Consider the following 8,139-nt stretch of genomic DNA (forward strand, 5'->3'; position numbering starts at 1 on the left):
CACCCCCTTCCCTAGGCTGCCGCACCACTTTATACAGAGTGGCATCCCACCGGTCCTGAATCTTATTACGGCCCTTAATGGCATGATTACGGGTATACACAAACTCCCCCTCTCCTATACCAGTGTCATTTACCTTGGGCTCGTAATTCCGATCTCGTAACTGCCTCCTTGCTTGCAACCGTTCCCTTACATGCCTATAGGCCTTCCCCAATACCTCCTGATGTTCCCTCACCCAATCTTCCACCCCACCGTCTCCCTCTGCAGTCTCCTCTCCAAACAGAAAATCCACCGGTAGACGGGGCTCCCTACCGAACATCAGAAAATAAGGCGTCCTACCCGTTGACTGATGGACTGTGGTGTTATAGGCATAGACTAATTGCGCTAGGTACCGTGGCCAGCGTCTCTTCTGATCGGGGGGTAAAGTGCGTAGTAAGTCGTGCAAGGTACGGTTAAACCGCTCACATTGCCCGTTACCTTGTGGGTGGTACGGTGTTGTACGACTCTTCTGAATATTATAGATTTTACACAGCTGCCGTATTAAGCTACTCTCAAAATTTCTGCCTTGATCGGAATGAATCCTACTAGGGGGGCCAAACAAATTAAACCAGTGCTTCACTAACACATCTGCCACTGTGCTAGCCCGTTGGTCTTTGGTAGGGATGGCTTGGGTATACTTTGAGAAAACGTCTGTTAGCACCAGTACATTCTCTCGGCCGTCAGATGCTGGTTCCAACACTGTAAAATCTATTGCTACAACCTCATGGGGCCGATTCGCCTGGATGCTTCCCAAAAAGGGCCTAACCTTAGGCTGCACGGCTTTAGCCAAGATACACCTACCACACTCTTGACACCACTTCTCCACATCCCTCGTCATACCTGGCCAATAGCAGCGTCCCCTCACTAGCTGCAGAGTTCTCTCCACACCTTGATGCCCATGCTTGTCATGGAGGCTAGACAATGTTTCTTCCTGTAAACACTTTGGCAAAACTAACTGATAACCCTCCTTTCCTCCATCCGGAGTGTGCAGGCAACGATACATCACTGTATCCTTCTCCCTCAGGCGCTCCCACTGCCTGAGAAGTTCCTTTGTCCCTACCCCAAACACTGATCGCTCCTTTGGACCGGGGAACCGCCCCTCCCTCAAATACGGGATCAATGGCCCAATCACCAGATCTCGTTCCTGTAGCCTAGCCAACTCGACTTCGGAGCACCCTGGGAAAGTAGAAACTTCTGCCTGAACACCAAAGCATAGCGCATCTACTATATCCCCTGACGTCTCAGGCAGCTGTGGTTCACTATACTGACGAGACAATGCATCCGCATTACCATTTCGGGTCCCTGGGCGGTACTTCAGAGTCAAATCAAATGCGGCTAGCTGGGCAGCCCATCTTTGTTCTACTGCTCCCAATTTAGCTGTATTCAAGTAACTCAAAGGGTTATTATCCGTGTACACAACACAGGGTGACCCTAGCAGATATTCCCTAAATTTCTCAGAGACTGCCCACTTAAGGGCCAGGAACTCTAACTTCATTGAACTATAGTTCTGCATGTTTCTCTCTGATGGCCTAAGGCCCCTACTCGCAAACGCCACTGGTCGTCGCTGCCCATCATGTTCCTGCGATAATACTGCCCCTAACCCCGAGTGACTGGCATCCACCTCTAACACGAATGGCTTCTGGAAATCTGCGTAGGCTAAAACCGGAGCGGAAATCAAAGCTTGTTTCAGCTGATCAAAAGATGTATCACACGCTGTACTCCAACATGAGGCAATAGGCTTCCTCTGGGTTTTACCCCGCTTCCTTGCCACACTTAACTGCGCTACTACTTGATGTAACGGTGCTGCCATCTTTGCAAACCCTGCAATAAATCTGCGGTAGTAACTGGCAAAACCAAGAAAAGAACGTAGCTCTGCCAAGTCACTAGGAGTTTTCCATTCCCTCACCGCTGCAACCTTATCAGGGTCTGTCGCCACCCCCTCCGTCGAGACGACATGGCCAAGGTACTTCACCTGTGTCTGAAAAAAATTACACTTAGACAATTTTGCCTTCAAGCCCTGTCTCTGCAACCTACAAAACACTTCTTCCAGCCTCCCCAAGTGCTGGTGCACCGAAGATGAAAACACAATTAGATCATCCAGGTATAACAACACTGATTGGTACCGACAGTCTCCAAACATACGCTCCATAAGGCGCTGGAAAGTACCAGGCGCATTACATAGCCCAAATGGCATTCTATTAAATTCAAATAGTCCAAACGGGGTGCAGAAAGCAGTCTTAGCCCGGTCTTTCTCTGCCACCTCCACCTGACTATAACCACTGGCTAAGTCCAGCGTAGAGAACCATAGAAGACGCCCCGCAAATAGGCAAGGGTCCTCGCAGAGAAAATGTTACAATGAATACTCGCACACCCAACCGGTTCAGGTAAAAGTTGCCAGAGTTTATTGGTGGCACTCACACAAAGGCTACACACAAGGATGGTCCCCAAATTACCTCAGCAGAGATGAGCGTTCACATACATCCACAGCACAGCAAACCAAATTGAAGAAAAGAGATACAAACAAATCATAAAATAACTTCAAAGGAACACCATAGTGAAACACTCTGCATACGGTTAATAGATGGCTCATCTCTGCCTACAGCACCTTACCGTCCATCCCTGTGGTACTCACACAGTGAGAGGAGTTTGACAGGAAACAAAAGAACAAACAAACAAACAAACAGAGAAATAACTAGTCCGCCTGGGCCACCATACTAGGCCGAAATACCCTGCTTTACTGGCGGACTAGAGGAAACATCATCATACATCAAAACTGAAAAACAACCCCAAAAATAAAGGAATAACAAGAGCAACGATTAGGCCACACTGAGTCCAAATAGCTGTTGCCACACTGCAAAGGAAAAACAAACCACTTTATTATATTAAAACCTTGTTCCACATTCCCTAATCATACAACCCTCCATACCCGTATAACTAGTCCAATGAGCCCCGCCCATGTGCGCCCTCGCACACGGTCTCGCACAAACACTTCCACGATTCCGGCATGCACATCCACCTACTTCCGACGTCACCAAACTACAATATACAACACGTTAAAACTTTATCCTATTAAAACCACCATCCTATACACCACCATAATCAGACGGGTTACCTTTTCGAAGTTCCACTTGAGTGTTGCACAAGACCCGTCTACCACGCAACAACATCCACCTGAGAGTCGGTGTGTCACCCGCTATTCTTGCCGGCCAGCAACAGACACACTCACAACTCCTTCCTACCGGCTGCCTTTATCCCTCCAGCCACGCCCCTTCTCTTGGTTAACGCCTTCGGTCGTACCCGCTACATTCCACCCCCTCGAATTGCATTGGCGACCCGACGATGAAAAAAACATTTTTTCTAATCATCTACCTCCTCCGTTCCCCCAGCTGATCTTAGCAACCGATAGGGGTTTGAATGTCTACCAGCAGTACTTCTAACAGATCTGCGAGGACCCTTGCCTATTTGCGGGGCGTCTTCTATCCCTTCAAACACCCTTTCCTCTCCAAGATCGCTTACCGGTGAGTCTGGAGATCCATTCTCTTCCCCTGAATCATCCTGGGACATCGCCACCGGGTGAAACTCTACCTCACAATCAGCCATATGAACCTCACTTTCCTCCTGGGCCTCTCCTTCGGCCCCAGAACGGTCTCCTATCCCCACCACTGCAGCGGGTACACCCCTGAGTTCCGCTCTGTGTACCTGTCGTATTGGACCCTCTTGGCCCACAGGGATAATAGTGTAAGGGGCACCCCCTTCCCTAGGCTGCCGCACCACTTTATACAGAGTGGCATCCCACCGGTCCTGAATCTTATTACGGCCCTTAATGGCATGATTACGGGTATACACAAACTCCCCCTCTCCTATACCAGTGTCATTTACCTTGGGCTCGTAATTCCGATCTCGTAACTGCCTCCTTGCTTGCAACCGTTCCCTTACATGCCTATAGGCCTTCCCCAATACCTCCTGATGTTCCCTCACCCAATCTTCCACCCCACCGTCTCCCTCTGCAGTCTCCTCTCCAAACAGAAAATCCACCGGTAGACGGGGCTCCCTACCGAACATCAGAAAATAAGGCGTCCTACCCGTTGACTGATGGACTGTGGTGTTATAGGCATAGACTAATTGCGCTAGGTACCGTGGCCAGCGTCTCTTCTGATCGGGGGGTAAAGTGCGTAGTAAGTCGTGCAAGGTACGGTTAAACCGCTCACATTGCCCGTTACCTTGTGGGTGGTACGGTGTTGTACGACTCTTCTGAATATTATAGATTTTACACAGCTGCCGTATTAAGCTACTCTCAAAATTTCTGCCTTGATCGGAATGAATCCTACTAGGGGGGCCAAACAAATTAAACCAGTGCTTCACTAACACATCTGCCACTGTGCTAGCCCGTTGGTCTTTGGTAGGGATGGCTTGGGTATACTTTGAGAAAACGTCTGTTAGCACCAGTACATTCTCTCGGCCGTCAGATGCTGGTTCCAACACTGTAAAATCTATTGCTACAACCTCATGGGGCCGATTCGCCTGGATGCTTCCCAAAAAGGGCCTAACCTTAGGCTGCACGGCTTTAGCCAAGATACACCTACCACACTCTTGACACCACTTCTCCACATCCCTCGTCATACCTGGCCAATAGCAGCGTCCCCTCACTAGCTGCAGAGTTCTCTCCACACCTTGATGCCCATGCTTGTCATGGAGGCTAGACAATGTTTCTTCCTGTAAACACTTTGGCAAAACTAACTGATAACCCTCCTTTCCTCCATCCGGAGTGTGCAGGCAACGATACATCACTGTATCCTTCTCCCTCAGGCGCTCCCACTGCCTGAGAAGTTCCTTTGTCCCTACCCCAAACACTGATCGCTCCTTTGGACCGGGGAACCGCCCCTCCCTCAAATACGGGATCAATGGCCCAATCACCAGATCTCGTTCCTGTAGCCTAGCCAACTCGACTTCGGAGCACCCTGGGAAAGTAGAAACTTCTGCCTGAACACCAAAGCATAGCGCATCTACTATATCCCCTGACGTCTCAGGCAGCTGTGGTTCACTATACTGACGAGACAATGCATCCGCATTACCATTTCGGGTCCCTGGGCGGTACTTCAGAGTCAAATCAAATGCGGCTAGCTGGGCAGCCCATCTTTGTTCTACTGCTCCCAATTTAGCTGTATTCAAGTAACTCAAAGGGTTATTATCCGTGTACACAACACAGGGTGACCCTAGCAGATATTCCCTAAATTTCTCAGAGACTGCCCACTTAAGGGCCAGGAACTCTAACTTCATTGAACTATAGTTCTGCATGTTTCTCTCTGATGGCCTAAGGCCCCTACTCGCAAACGCCACTGGTCGTCGCTGCCCATCATGTTCCTGCGATAATACTGCCCCTAACCCCGAGTGACTGGCATCCACCTCTAACACGAATGGCTTCTGGAAATCTGCGTAGGCTAAAACCGGAGCGGAAATCAAAGCTTGTTTCAGCTGATCAAAAGATGTATCACACGCTGTACTCCAACATGAGGCAATAGGCTTCCTCTGGGTTTTACCCCGCTTCCTTGCCACACTTAACTGCGCTACTACTTGATGTAACGGTGCTGCCATCTTTGCAAACCCTGCAATAAATCTGCGGTAGTAACTGGCAAAACCAAGAAAAGAACGTAGCTCTGCCAAGTCACTAGGAGTTTTCCATTCCCTCACCGCTGCAACCTTATCAGGGTCTGTCGCCACCCCCTCCGTCGAGACGACATGGCCAAGGTACTTCACCTGTGTCTGAAAAAAATTACACTTAGACAATTTTGCCTTCAAGCCCTGTCTCTGCAACCTACAAAACACTTCTTCCAGCCTCCCCAAGTGCTGGTGCACCGAAGATGAAAACACAATTAGATCATCCAGGTATAACAACACTGATTGGTACTTAGTCAGCAGGGCCCTAGCCCTCAACTGTTCACACTCATTCAACCCATCAAAGGAAGGAAGATTCCACCCTCCCTCCAACACTTCAGCTTGCTGAGAAATCGCCACTGTAGTGTTCCCCCTGTCGCTAGATGGAATTACAGACTCATTTTGTGATGACTGTTCGCCCACTACATTGGCTATACGCACCCGTGCCACCACCCTCCGCGGACTTAACCACGCGTCTGAATTGCCCACATTAGTCACAGGTATATATGCCACTCCATTGTCTGAAGGGATAAGTGCTGGCGATACCAGTAACCCCTCTGGCAACCCGCCCTCTTCAAAATCCGACGGCTCCACCAAAAAATCAACATGCCCCTGCGACGGGACCTTAGGGCATGTGACGGGGACAAATGTTAATGCCCCCGCCTCCACATGCACCGAGCCCCCTCCCCGCACTTTAACCCTATAGGCTTCGGGTGAGTTCAGGATTGTTTCCTCAACCTGGCAATGCCTCAAAGCTCTTCTCCATCCCGAGTCCAACTCTTGCACTACTGGAATGTCAAAGAGGCTAGTGCCATGTTGCTGAAACAACTCCTGATAAAATCCCTTGATAATGTTCATTCCTAGCACCCCCGGTGTTCCTAGCTTCTTAAAACGCATCTGGGGGTCTTTGGGATCTTTCACTACAAGTACGCCCATAGCTGGCATGTAATTCCCCAAAATCGTGACATCTAATTCCAGATAGCCCAGATAAGGTAACTCTAACCCATTACCCGCCCTCAGGTCTAACCACGAGCAATTCTTCAGCGGAAATTGAGAAAACCACTCATTATAGCAACCCTCGGTTATAGTTGTAACCATTGACCCCGTATCCAACAAAGAAGGAATTATCCTATCCCCAAACATCACCTCTACTACAGGGCAATGGCTTACAAGTATTCGCGTGGTCTCACAAACAGAGCCTGGTGCTTTCCCTACCAGCGTGTGGCTCTGCACACTGGCGGGTTCTAGTTTCCCTGTTGAGTCACATTTTCCTTTCCTGCTTGTATTACCCTAAGCTGTGGAGGAGCAGAACAATAACGTGCCATGTGACCCAACTGATCACACCGAAAACATCTCAATTCGCTCTCCACCCTCCTTCTATTTCTAGAGGGAGGAGCAGGGGAGGGAGCATTTACACTCATTTTTAATGGGTTTAGTGCCTTTACCAGGGAATCCAACTGACTCTGCTGTGCCTCAATTAGAGCTCTAAGTTCTGCATACTCAGATTGATTTACAGGTTTCTGCTCATTGAACCCTGTGACCTGAGCCTCATCAGAAAAATATGGGGTATCCTTTGGCTTTTGTTTAAAATACTGTCCCTCACATTGTGCTATCCATTGAACAGCTTCCCTGCGTACTTCACGAATCGTCCAATTCGGATTTGCCCGTACTTGATCTCTTAGTCTCACACCCAATGTTTGGTCTCTCACCCCATCACAAAATTGGTCACGAAGATCTTTTTGAGCTTTAGCCTCGGCCAGTTCGTTTGATTTCACAATTTGATCCATTAAAGTCATCAAAACATGGGAATAATCTAACAAAGATTCCCCCTCCCGTTGTTTACGATTAAAGAATCGACGTTGCAGGGAAATATGAGAGTGTGAACACCCATAAACTTCTCTTAGCACTCTAAATATACTTTCTACACATTCCTTTTCTGCCTTTGGGAGATATTTAACTTCTAATCGAGCGGCACCCTCTAAATGATTATACACCCACAATGCTTTCTCTTTAGCTGTAGCTTTAGTATGAACATGCATTTCAACTAGTTCAATCCATTCTTCTACAGTAAGAGCATCAGTCCCATTCAAAACTCCTGAGAATTTTGGTACCTTCTCAGCCTGTTGAATAAACAACACTTGTTGCCCTCTGTCCATTACAGCTGAGTCAGCATTGGCCATATTTCCACTTGAAGACCCTGGAGAGGCTGGTGAATCCACCTCCCGTCTTTGCTGCTCGGAATCCATAGAGCCACCTGCACTCTTTTCCAACGATGTAATCCGAATCCTTCCACAATCTCCGCCGTCCACCACAGCCTAAGGTTGCTCTTGTTAACCCCCCCAAAAATAAAAAACAATTACTCCCACCAAAATTATCTTTATGCCACCAATAAAGAAAAGCCGACTACGCCAAAATGTTACAATGAATACTCGCACACCCAACCGGTTCAGG

General features: G+C 48.6%; 1 long non-coding RNA gene across 1 annotated transcript; it reads right to left on the minus strand.

Annotated features, from left to right (window-relative positions):
* Positions 1 to 2,737: 2,737 nt before the first annotated feature.
* LOC306895932 lies at positions 2,738 to 3,239 on the minus strand. The gene is made up of 3 exons (XR_013786848.1): positions 3,149 to 3,239; positions 2,963 to 3,072; positions 2,738 to 2,887 (listed from the first exon to the last, which is right to left on the minus strand). It is a non-coding gene; the product is annotated as an uncharacterized lncRNA (long non-coding RNA).
* Between the last annotated feature and the right edge of the window lie 4,900 nt (positions 3,240 to 8,139).

This window comes from Barbatula barbatula (assembly GCF_947034865.1).
Source record: "Barbatula barbatula genome assembly, chromosome: 7".
NCBI classification, from domain to species: Eukaryota; Metazoa; Chordata; class Actinopteri; order Cypriniformes; family Nemacheilidae; genus Barbatula; species Barbatula barbatula.